The sequence below is a fragment of the Mobula hypostoma genome, chromosome 13 (assembly GCF_963921235.1).
Source record: "Mobula hypostoma chromosome 13, sMobHyp1.1, whole genome shotgun sequence".
Taxonomy (NCBI): domain Eukaryota; kingdom Metazoa; phylum Chordata; class Chondrichthyes; order Myliobatiformes; family Myliobatidae; genus Mobula; species Mobula hypostoma.
Genome location: NC_086109.1, coordinates 83734949 through 83748025, shown reverse-complemented (window position 1 = coordinate 83748025; position 13077 = coordinate 83734949). Strand labels below are relative to the sequence as shown.

General features: G+C 42.0%; 1 long non-coding RNA gene across 1 annotated transcript in view; it reads right to left on the bottom strand.

The window, feature by feature from the left end:
- Positions 1–685: 685 nt before the first annotated feature.
- Positions 686–13077, bottom strand: part of LOC134355993 (uncharacterized) — a 203739-nt gene continuing 191347 nt past the window's right edge. The window contains exon 3 of the long non-coding RNA XR_010020250.1: positions 686–920. This is a non-coding gene — a long non-coding RNA (uncharacterized LOC134355993). The remainder of the gene's footprint in view (positions 921–13077) is intronic.

Genomic DNA, 13077 nt, shown 5'->3' with positions numbered 1-13077 from the left:
TCGTTGGTCCAGAAGGGCCTGTTCCGTGCTGTATCTCTAAATAAATAAATATTTCACGTTTTACAGTGCCAGCGATCTCAGTTCATTTCCTGGCTGCGCTCTGTGAGGAATTTGTACGTTCTCCTAGTGTCTGTACGGGCTTCCTCCAGGCACTCTGGTTTCCTCCCACATTCCAACTTACGGCTTAGTAGATTAATTGATCACAAGGTTGTAATTGGTGGCGCAGGCTCATTGGGCTGGTAGGGTCTGTTACCGTGCTGTACCTCTAAATAGAAATAAATAATCTGTGTCTAACTTGCTTCTTCTCAACTCATTTGGTTAATCTTTAGTCTGCATTTTTGTTCAAACTCGTGAAACTAGCACTTGTTCAATGACTCTTCATTGCACCATCTTTCCACCAATCCTTCTCTTTCCTGTCCCCCTCAAGCTGATTAAAAAATATAAGTAGTTTATTTCATATGATTTTCAGAGGGCCAAGTATGAATGGCGCACAGTTTATGCTTCTGGATGTTTCTTAGCTAACTTTCTTTTTTACTTTGGCCGCAGAGTTTGAAAGGAACCAATTCAAAATGTATCACACTGCAGTGTCATTTGAATTTTCAATGCTGCCTTGTATGAATGTGCATTCTGAAAGATGCCACACTGGATGAATAAGAAACAACAAAGTCACTGAGGAATACTTGTTTTCAAAGTTTTTAATTTTAGGGAAAAACATACATGTTAGCGTGCCCTGGCCTTTTTGGCTTCTTTTGCTGAGACAACAGGGGAGGTACTGTCAAATCAAATGAAACAATCACTGTCTTGTCTTGAAGGGAGGTCCATATCCTAGCAGATGCGATGCCAAGCTTCCTCACATAGTTCTTTATAATTACAGTCTGCAAAGAAGCATTCATCGCCCATCTCCAGTTCCTCTAAAAGTGCTGAGAAACAAAAAAAAGATTATGTCAATTAATGGCACAAATTCGGAAGTTCAGTGGGAAGTAAGTAGAAGAAAGCTTGGTTGTTGGGATATTTGTTTGGAGCTTTGGAGAATGTAAAAGATCAATGGGTGATTTGAGATAACTGGAGATAGTTATTGAGGGTTGCCGAGGAGAGATTTCATTTCATTTACCCTCGATTGGACTTGGAACTTGTCACAGAAAATTTGGGTTTAATTCATAGAACAGGAACAGTATCTTTGCTCTAAAACACTCAGAAAAAAAACATCCAATGATAATAAAGTTGTGGGAATCACACAAACCAGTTGCATAAAGGGAATAATTACGAATTTGCACATTGGGTCCAATTCATCAATCCAACATCTTCACCAATTAAATTTACTTGGGGAAGCAGGATTCAGAGAATCTGGAATCCAGCAAAGGCAATATAATGGAACAAAAGTATTTCAAAATACGTACACAATAATATGCTTGCAAAAAACGCACAGATTATAAAAATATAGACATGACAAAATTCACAATGTTCTTGATACCTGAGACTTCCATGACTAAATCCTAGCCCTACAGTAGATCTGATCCAGACTTTAAGGGGGAAAAAAATCATTAAACTGAGATTTTTTTTAACAAGAACTACTCAGTGACAATTACATTAAGGTTAACAGTGCCCAGTTCATTAATTACTGAAGAATTTCTCTTCTCACTGGAGTATGTTATTTTCCCTCCCACAAGACACTGAAAACACCCACCACAAATTGAACTGTAGAAATAAATCTCCTCAACTTTGGGAACGGTTGCAGAACAACAACGATAGATCAGATATTTGAGACTTCACATTAGCAGTCTAGCAAAGGTATTTTTGTGGAGAAATTAAATAATAATTAAACTAGAAATAAAAACCATTCTTCTGAGCCTGTGAGCAGTTTCAATTATTTATTCATTATTTATTTTATTTAGAGATACAGGATGGTAACAAGCCCTTCTGGGCCAACGAGCCTACACCAGCCATGTGACCAATTAACCTATTAACTTGTACGTCTTTGGAACGTAGGAGGAAACAGGTGTATAAAATTATATTATATTATATAATTTATGTATATTAACAATACAAACTGCTTTGTCTATATTGATAATGGTGGTACTTGTCAGGTTGTAACTACTTCTTTTGTGCTGTTGAGCAGATGAGTGGTGACACAGCATGGTAAGTTATGCATAGGGATTTTTCATGGAAAGATCAAATAGGAAACCCAAAGGTAGAGACACTAGCGATTCTACAGATGCTGGAAATCCAGAGCAACACACACACACACACACACACACACACACACTCACTCTGAAGGTCAGGCAGCATTCCCGCCGCTGCCTGTAAGGAGTTTATACTTTCTCCTCCAGTACCTAAAAAGTGGCCACTGGGTGTACACTCATGGTCTTCTGCTGCTGTAGCCCATCCACTTCAAGGTTTGATGCGTCGTGCACTCAGAGGTGCCCTTCTGCACACCACCATTGTAACGTGTGGTTATCTGAGTTACTGTCGCCTTCCTGTCAGCTTGATCCAGTCTGGCCAATCTCCTCTGCCCTCGTTCATTAACAAGGTGACTTTCCCCACAGAACTGCTGCTCACTGGATGTTTTTTGTTTATCACATCATTCTCTGTAAACTGTAGAGACCGATGTGCATGAAAATCCCAGGAAATCGGCAGTTTCTGAGATACTCAAACCACTCTATCTGGCACCAACAATCATCCCATAGTCAAACTTAGGTCACATTCTTCCCCTTTCTGATGTTTGGTCGGAACTGGACCCCGTGACCTTGTCTGCGTGCTTTTATGTATTGAGTTGCTGCTACATGATTGGCCAATTAGATATTTGCATTAATGAGCAGATGTGCAGGTGTACCTAATAAGGTGACCACTGAGTGTATAATGCAGCAAGTGACATCTTCTCAGGTAAGTCCAGAAGGGATATGTCACTGTCCAATTAGCAGCCCTCCATCTACATAGGATTGTCAAGATGCAATGAATGGATGCTGCAACGATGAGAGGCAAAATTCTCCAATGGAGGAGCAAATCTTGGCAGGTTGGTGAAGATCAGTTACCACAGGAGTCATGTTCTTGATGGGATGCAGATAGAATTTGCCTTGGATGCCTCTGATTACAAGGGCTGTCTTTGGATGCCTCTGATTACAAGCATCTGTGCTTTCGAGACGCCTGCAACACAAGCAAATGCCTGTGCCCACTCTGCCTGCTACTGTGAGCTGAAGGGGTAGAAGCTGGTACCTGCCCGCCTTGAGTTTGGGCTTTGAGTGGAGGGCCTAATGCAAGCTGTAAGCAACAGAGTCTGATATGTGGCAGAGAGCTGTATCAGCACTGGGCTGGAATGGTCCTGAGAGGAGCCTGTAATCCTGACATCCACATATCTGAGATTTCGTTAGAAGTCAAAGGAAGTCAGAGACCTCAGTGAGGCAAAGAATAAAGATTGATGATTTGCTTTTTCAAACAGCATAGCTTCAGGGGGAAAGAGCTTTGCCAGACTTGGTTGCTCTGTGACTAAATACAAACTGTCATTTTTCTGACCAGTGAGTTTGAAAATTTTCCTCTCTCCACGTGACACTGCTGTTGACGTCACTTGTGGGAGTTTTACATCAGAAAACAAATCCCCCAAACAAGTCCTGGAAGCAATGTCTCAGAACAGAAAGCACAGTGCAAAAATCTCAATGAGAAATGAAGAAAGAAATTCCCTGTTGAAAGTAAGGCACTTGGAGATGTACTATGCTTTACTCAAGGTTAAACTGATCTTCAGGAGCACAACACTGTTTATGTGCAAGTGAAATTCTGGACCTCCGGGCAGGGTTAGTTACTCATATTCCTCACATTTAAAAGTTACATTTAAATGTTTTCGTTACAGAGAACAAATCAAAATAACAATTGATATTGATTCACAGTTTGCTCTGTCACTCAGAAGTCGCCTTTTGACGCAAAGCATGCAAACAATAAAATAATAATAGCAAGCAACAGCATGTGATTCGGAATGCTATTGCTTACTTTGATTGTTTGCATAATTTGTCTTTATTTTCCTCTTTGTCTGTGCATTGGGTGTTGGTCTTTTTTTTTGTGCTCTTGCTTTGTGGCTGCCAGTAAGCAGATAAATAGCTCATAAGGTCGTATAATTTATACATACTTTAATAATAAATGTACTTTGAATTTTGAACTTTGGTACGGTACTGTGCAAAAGCCTCAGACATTTTATATGATGTCACATGTCCTCCACCAAACCCTGATCTCAACATCATTGCAGCTGCCTAGAACTACTTGGAGAGACAGAAGCAAACGAGACCACCAAAGTTTGCAGAAGAACTGTGGCAAGTTCTCCAAAGTGCTTGGAACAGCCTACCAGCTGATTTTATTATAGAACTGCATGACAGTGTGCCTAAGAGAATTGAAGCAGTCTTGATGCTTCAAACCAAATATTGATTTGATTTAGATTTTCACTCTTTAATGCTCTTCATAGTAATTTTTAAAATATATTTAGAAACTTATTAGTTCATGATTTTTGAATTTGCTTTACAGAATTTGTTTCCATATGCCTAAGACTTTTGAACAGTACAGTCTAAAGACTGGCTGGTAGGTTAATTTGTCATTGTAAATTGTCTCATAAATAGGCTCTGATTAAATGGGGGGGATTGCTGGGTGGCATGGCTCAAAGGGCCAGAAGAGCCTATTCTGTGCTGTATCTCAATAAATAAATTAAGTATTTAGACCTACAAGGGTGTCGTAGATTGCAGCTTTTTGAATAGCACATCTTTCAAAATGCAGTTCAGATAGCGAGCCAACACAACATGACCATTTAATATTATCAACTTGAAGAGCTGGTTGGCCAGATTTAATTGAAATGGACTCTTGGCCTCCCAACCTAGATAAATTATAATCTTGCAGTTTAGCATTTACCTGCACTGCACTTTTTTGGAAACTTTTACACTTTATTTTGCACTGTTAATGTTTATACTTTACCTTATTCTAGCTCAATGCAGTATATAATGATTTGATCTGCATGAACAGTATACAAGACAAGCTTTTCTTACATGTGACAATAATAGTCCAGCATCAATACCAGAAACTTCCCTGTTTCAGAAACCAATAAAAAAAATTTTGCATTAGAATCATATTTTGGTAAATTTAAATGCAACTTAAATTTACCTTTGTGACTGGTTAGTATTCATTTTGAGAGGATGAGAACAGTGTTTCTCAGCAGAGATCACATAGCCTCCAGGGGGCCGTGCCAGATTTTGTAGGGCCACAAGTCAAAAAAACAAGAAACTGGGGTCCACAGGAGTTTTTTGAATGAGCCATGATAAGTTTAATGTTTCAATGAAATGTTACTAAAATATATAAATAATACAGAAATGAACATACATAATTTAATTGGAATCCTGGATGAAATGAATGGGGAAATATGGTAGTCGATGCAAATGAGGCAGCAAAAGAGTTTAGGCTGTTTAAACTAGTTTTTCTTTTGGGGTATATTTTTATATATATTTTTTTCCTTTCTCATGACTTTTTTTTCTTTTTTTTGTATATTATATTTGTTTCCTGTACGACTGGGAGGTTTAATACCCGTGTGTCAACTGGGTTTATATTTAAATATGTTAATTATAACAATGTAACTTTGTATCAATACTATGTTACGTTTATCATTATGAAACCAATAAAAAGATTGAAAAAGAAAAGAGTTTAGCTTGTGTGTAGGGGGGTGTGGGTACGCGGCACGTCAATCATGATCTCTTCTCCTGCTTGGCCAAACACATATCCTGCAGGGCGGTGCACTGAGGCCTGCTCCATACCCACCCCCGAGTCTCAAACAGCTGTCTGCAGCGGGTATGGAGCAGGAGGTTGGCTCTCTTTGCCTTCCACTGACCTGTGTGTATTAGAACATGTAGAAAAAGTGACGTGGGGCCCTCGATTGGTCGAGGTCCACGCCGGACTTTGCGTCCCAGCTGTCCACGCGATACACCAGCCAGGTTGGTACAATATGGAGATCAAGCTGCTGCCCCGTGCAGCAGGCTTCCCTTCTCCATGCAGCTGCTGAATCTAAAGGAATGGACCAGCGATGTCACGGGAGTTGCTGGTCAGCGTTGAACTCAACGTTGGACTGCCTTGGGGACTCCAGCTCTGAATTCTTCCTCACGGTTCACTCCCGAAGACTTCCCCATGATTGGGTATAGCGGGTGACAAATACAGCAGTCCAGGACTGCTCATTTCACATCATCTTCAGCTAGGTTGCTCCTAGGATGCTGATGATTAGAGGAATCCAGGAATCTCTGTGGAATGTTGTGACAGGATACCTGACTACAGTACATCAAAATTTAGAGAGAGAGAATAAAGTCAGCATTCTGAATATTGACTACCATCCCCTAATGCAAAGAGTTCTTGTATGCAGGCAATCAACTTACTAAATTGTCTGCCAACACCTCTGATTCCAACAGCAACTACTCAATTAACAGGTATAATTTGGCTGGAGTACTGAGACCTCCTTCAGTGTTTCCTCCTTTGGAAAGGGAGGGGGGAAACTGGGAGGAGACGGATGCAAGTAGAAATCGCTGATCTAATAAAAGGACCTGACATCCGCTCATGACTGCTACTTTTCTGCAATGCTACATGCTTCTAAGTCATGGAATGAGGATGTTTCCTACAGTGAGGGAGTCTAGGACCAGAGGGCACACCCTCAGAATACGTCACTTTAGAGCAGAGATGACGGGGAATTTCTTTAGTCAGAGGGAAGAAAATGTCTGGAGATTATTGCTACAGATGACTGTGGAAGCCAAGTCATTGGGCATATTTGAAGTGGAGATTCTTGATTAGTAAGGGTGTCAAAGGTTACAGGGAGAAGCCAGAAGAATAGGGTTGAGATGGAATGGCTGAACAGACTCAATGGGCCGAATGGCCTAATTCTGCTCCCCTGTCTTATGGTCTGATAGCACTAAAAGAGTACTATGGTGTGGGCTGCCCCTTTCCCAACATTTTGGAGCAGCAAAATCAGTGTAATAAAGCACAACAAGCAGCTGATACTGGAATTCTGTTTAGCGTCAAGAACTAGTAACAAATTTCGACTTCGATGCATTTAATTTGGTGTGGATTTATTTATTTATTTATTTATTTATTGAGATACAGCATGGAATAGGTCCTTCTAGGTCCATGCCACCTAGCAACCCCCGTTTTTAACCCTAGCCTAATCATGGCACAATTTACAATGACCAATTAACCTACTAACCGGTATGATTTTGGACTGTGGGAGGAAATCGGAGAAAACCCGTGCATTCCATAGGGAGCGTGTACGGACTCTTTACAGATGACATTGGAATTCTGATGCCCCGAGCTGTAATAGGGTCACACCAGCATGGTATTGTGGGTTACGAGGCCACCTTTCAATGGAAGGGAAAGCAATCAACACACATTTGCTTTTCCCGAGATCGAAAAGGGCTGGGCGTAAATCTGCTTTAGTTCCCTCCTGATTATTATATCAGTGGCTGCTCTTGGAAATTAACTGGGTGAGTATGTTGAATAAGAGAAAGGTGTGGGCTGGGAGAGATTTTGGTAATGGAAACTGCAGAACTGTTCAGAACTGTTGAATCATTAACTATCAAGATGCCAATTTGTATTTGTATAATATTATTTAAAAGTAAAGGGAAAGACTAATAAAGACATTCATAAAAGAAAGGGTGACCTTCAATCTGAGATTTTTTTGTTAATTCAATTCATTGTTGGTTAATTCAAAATGTGTTCAGTGTTTTAACACTATAAGACATAAAAGCAGTCAATCGAGTCTGCTCCATCATTCAAACATGACTTATTTATTTTTCCTTTCAACCCCATTCTCCTGACTTCTCTCTGTAACCTTTGATGCCCTTACTAATCAAGAACCTTTAAAAACCTCGGTAGCCATCTGTGGCAACGAATTCCACAGATTCACCACCCTCTGGCTAAAGAAATTCCTCTTTATCTCTGTTTTGAAGGGATGTCCTTCTATTCTGTGGCAGTGTCCTCTGGTCCTAGACGCTCCCACTATTGGAAGCATCCTCTGCTTGTCCACTCTATCTAGCCCTTGCAATATTCAGTAGGTTTCAATGAGATCTCCCTTTTGGTTATCTCTGTTCAGCGGACAGGGGTCCCACTCTCATTGCAACATGTCAGCCTTTGGCATCCTCTTGTGCCATGAAGAGGCCACCCTTAAGTTGGAGGAACAACTCCTTATGCTCTGTCTAGGTAGCATCCATCCTTCTTGAATATGGATTTCTTCTTCTAGTAAAAGAAAGTTTCTTCCCTCCCCTTCTCCCCTTCTTCTGTTCCTGACTTTGGTCTCTTATTTCTACTCACCAGCCTATCATCTCCCCCTGGTACCCCTTCTCCTTTCCTTTCTCCTATGGTCCACTCTGCTCGCCTATCAGATTCCTTCATCTCCAGCCCTTTACCTTTCCCACCCATCTGGCTTCACTTATCAACTTCAACCATTCTTCATCCCTTCCCCTCACTCTTTTTTATTCTGGCGTCTTCCCCATTCCTTTCCAGTCCTAAAGAAAGGTCTCAGCCTGAACGATCGACTGCTTGTTGATTTCCATAGATGCTGCCTAACCTGCTGAGTTCTTCCAACATTTTGTGTGTGTTGCTCTGGATTTCCAGCATCTGCAGAATTTCTTGCGTTTATGATCATCTACTCAATTTTCACTCTCAGAGCAGAAATAGTTCACGAGAAACGCCCGTGATTGTGGTAACCCTACACAAAGGCATTCCTAGATATCGAGCCAACGAGACAACAGAGAGTTGCTGATTAAGAGTGGGTAGCAGGAAAAAGTACAAGTGCCATTTATAGGGAGGGCTCCATGAAATTAATGTGTGCAGTGGGCAACCGATCCAGCCTTTTGTCTCCAGGCCAAGATGTCTGGAATCATTTGTGCACCATTTGTCCTTTTTACCACATTACAGAACCACGCACTAATCACATGATTGCTAACCCTCATTAAAGGAACATGGCTGGAGACAAAATGTGCCTGGTAGAAAAATAATTCTGCCGTTTGACAAGATGAGAAGCATTGATCACCACAATGATGTCATGAACAAAAGGCTAAACTCTAAATGAGATTTATCTTGTCATATTACTTGCAAACCAGAAGGACTTGTCAAACATTCCTTTCATAATATCAGTGTCCTTTTAACCCTTGGTGGTGGAAGGGTGTAATTATTTTTTTTTCTGAATGGAGTTACTCCCACACTCTTTATATTACAGATTATTTCAAAAGGAATGAGTGTGGAATTACCTACTGAAGTGGAATTAGTTTATAGCCTTGGTACAAATATACAGGTGTATTTCTTTGACAGACATCTGCAGATTTTCTCTTGCTTGTATTTCTTTGACTTTCAGTTTCATGACTGGGTTTTTGAGCGTCTCTGCTCGTTCAGGAAGATTCACAGCAGGATAACAAACGGGAACCATTCACAGCAACACACACAAAACGCTGGAGAAACTCAGCAGGTCAGGCAGCATCTATGGAAAAGAGTAAGCGGTCGGCAGTTAAGGCCAAGACTCTTCATCAGGACTGGGAAGCTAGGGGGAAGAAGTCAGAATAAGAAGGTGGGGGGAGGGGATGAAGAAGCACAAGGTGGCAGGTGATAGGTGAAACCGAGAGAGGGGGCAGGGTGAAGTAACGAGCTGAGGTTGATTGGTAGAAGAGATAAGAGCTGGAGAAGGGGGAATCTGATAGGAGAGGACAAAAGACCATGGAAGAAAGGAAAGAGGGAGGAGCACCAGAGGGAGGAAATGAGCAGGTAAGAAGAGAAGGTGTGAGAGGGAAACATGAATGGGGAATGGTGAAGGGGGGGGGGGTAATGCCTGCAAGTTCAAGAAATCAATGCTCATGCTATCAGTTGGACCTATCCAGATGGAATATAAGGTGCTTCTCCACCAACCTGCATGTGGCCTTATTGTGGCAGTAGAGGAGGCCATGGACTGACATGTTGGAAAGGGAATGGGAAGTAGAATTGAAGTGGATGGCCACCAGAAAATCTGGCTTTTTGAGGAAGAAGGTTCTCAATGAACTAATCTTCCAATCTATGACGGGTTCACCACTATACAGAAGGCCACACTGGGAGCACCGGATACAGTAGATGACCCCAAAAGACTCACAGGTGAAGTGTGGCCTCACCCGAAAGAACAGTTTGGGACCCTGAATGGTATGAAGAGGAGGTGTAGGGGCAGGTGTGGCACTTGTCTCATTTGCAAGGAAAAGTACTGGGAGGGAGATCAGAGGAGAGGGACGAGTGGACAAGGGAGTCGCATAGGGAGCAATCCCTGAAGAAAGCGTAAAGTGGGGGAGAGGGGAAGATGTGATTGGTGGCGGGATCTCATAGGAGATGATGGAAGTTACAGAGAGTTATGTGCTGGATGCGGAGGCCAGTGGGGTAGTGGGTGAGGACGAGAGGAGCCCTATCCCTGGTGTGGCGGAGGGATGATGGGTGAGGGCAAATGTGCACGAAATGGAAGAGATGTGGGTGAGGGCAGCATTGTTGGCAGCATTCACGGCTTGATGAGACTAGCCCAGCTGAGGCTGGAAGGGTTTCAGGTCTTCAAGTTCAAAGCTTAGTGTTTGGTGATTTGGGTTTTATGCTGAGCATCGAGGCCCGAGAGTCGAGTCGGAAGTCCAGAAGTCAAGACCGATTGTCTGGAGTCCCATGGCTACAAATCTCTGTGAGTCTGTTGGGGTAGTCGAAGGCCCAATATTTGCAAGTTCAAGTCTGAATCTGAGTTCACTGGAGGCTGAAGAGGATAGCCTATTCTGGGGAAAGAGGACTGTGTACAATACTTTCTTAGTCACATATATACAGCTATGGTGCCTAAGATTTTTGCACAGTAATTTTATGTATTGCACTGTATTGCCGCCACAAAAAAAAACAAAGTTCATGACAGACTGTAAGTGGGAAGGGGGCAGGGAGAGGGGAATCATGGTTGGGAAAAGGGGAAGGGAGAGAGGAGGGAGCAGGAAGCATCTGACAGACATTCTGAAATGATCAATAAACCAAATGTTTGGATTCAAATGACCTTGCCTGGTGTCTCAGGACAGGGTGCATCTGCACCTACACCACCTCCCAGCACTCCTTCTCTACCACCTGTCCCACACAGCTCCCACGGCGCTCCACCCTCGTCATTCTCAATGTCCTTTGCTTCCATCGGATTTACAAAATCGCTTGCACTCCACATTGACAAATACAGTACTGTGCAAAAGTCTTAGGCACCCTAGCTGCATGTATGCACCAAAGACTTTTGCATTGCATGGAAGGGAGGAGTGGGGCTTGTTTTGCTGTTATTGTTTTGTTGCTGTCCTGTTTGGTTGTGTTTTCTGTTGTTCTGTCGGGTATCCCATCTTGACACCAACTTGCAGGCTGCACCCCGCACCTTGGGTGTGTTATTTGTTAATGCAAACAATGCACTTCACTGTACATATGATTAATAAACTTGAATCTTGAATCTTCAGATTGGAGCATGTGAATGGAGATAGGTTTGGATTTCGTGGTGAGAGCTTGGCTCCTTGTAGGGATCTCCAGGAAACCTGCTTACTGCCTTGCCATCAAGATTGGAGCTTCCACTACCCTGCAGCTCTGAACAGCAAGGATCCTCCATGTTTGGCCATCCCAAATTAATTTGGCCATGGAGCAGTTGTGATTGTCACAAAATGAAGCTTTATAAGGCACTGGCCAGACAACATTTGGAGTTTTGTGAACAGTTTCTTTGGACCTTTATCTATGAAAAAAATGTGCTGGCATTGGAGAGGGTCCAGAGGAAGTTTACAAGAATGATCCCAAGTATGAAAAGGTTAACGTTCAAAGAGGTGCTCTGGGCCTGTACTCACTGAAGTTTATAAGAACGATGGGGATCTCTTTGAAACCTACCAAATAATGAAAGGACTAAATAGAGTGGCTGGCCTTGAAGAGTGCATTTCCAATAGTTGGATAGTTTACGACCAGAAGGTAACCCTTCAGAATACAAGTACAGTACACCCCTTTAGAAAAGAGATGAGGAGGAATTTCTTTAGCCAGAGGATGGTGAATCTGTGATAAGACTGCTGAACGGATGCTGACCCGGATCTGGGTGGCACCCTCCAAATATCCGGACCTGCCTCTCAGTTTTTTTGCACTACCTTACTTTCCATTTTTCTATTTTCTATTTATGATCTATAATTTAAATTTTTAATATTTACTAATTTTAACTATTTTTAATATTTTTAATATTTAATATTTGTAATCCAGGGAGCGGGAAGCGCAGAATCAAATATTGCTGTGGTGATTGTACGTTCTAGTACCAATTGTTTGGCGACAATAAAGTATAAAGTATCTGTGGAACTTATTGCCACATACAGCTGTGAAGGCCTTGTCATTGGGTATATATAGAGCGGAAGTTGATAGGTTCTTGATAGGGCATTAAAGGCTTCGGGGAGAAAGCAGGAGAATGGGGGAAAATAAATCAGCCATGATTGAATGGTGGAGTAGATTTAATGGGCCAGATTGGCCGAGTTCTGCTCTTATGTCTTGTGACCTTATGGTCTTAAAATATGGCTGCTATACTTTCTGGGAAGGATATGCCAAGGATATTATTTCTGATCATGATTCACCAATTGGTCCATGTTGGCTGATCCTGCTGTCCAGTTATTTCCCCTGACAGTCTCTGCCTATATTCACAGGTAAAACAAGGGGGAAAAAGCTTCAAGACTATTGAAGAGGCTTTGAAGTTTATTCACTGATGTAATACAGCCAGTTTGCATATAGCAGGGCTCCACAGAGAGCTGCAGGATCAATGACCAGATAATCACTCTAAATGATATTGGTAAATGTGGATCGAGCTACCAGGTAAACTCCACCATTCCATCTGAAAGAGTCTTGGTTTAATGTCAAGTGAAAGACACTTCCATGTGGCTGCATGAGAAACCTGTAGATGTACTGAAAGAGAGACAGACGCTATAGAGTGGCACTGTCAGAGAAGAAAGGGTAAGGCAAATCTCTATTATTCTGAACCTGCCTCCCTGATTCTGGAAGAAGAGCAAAGCAAATGAATTAACAACAAATTAAGATGCTACCAGGTAAGAAGTGTCTTGGCCCAAAACATCG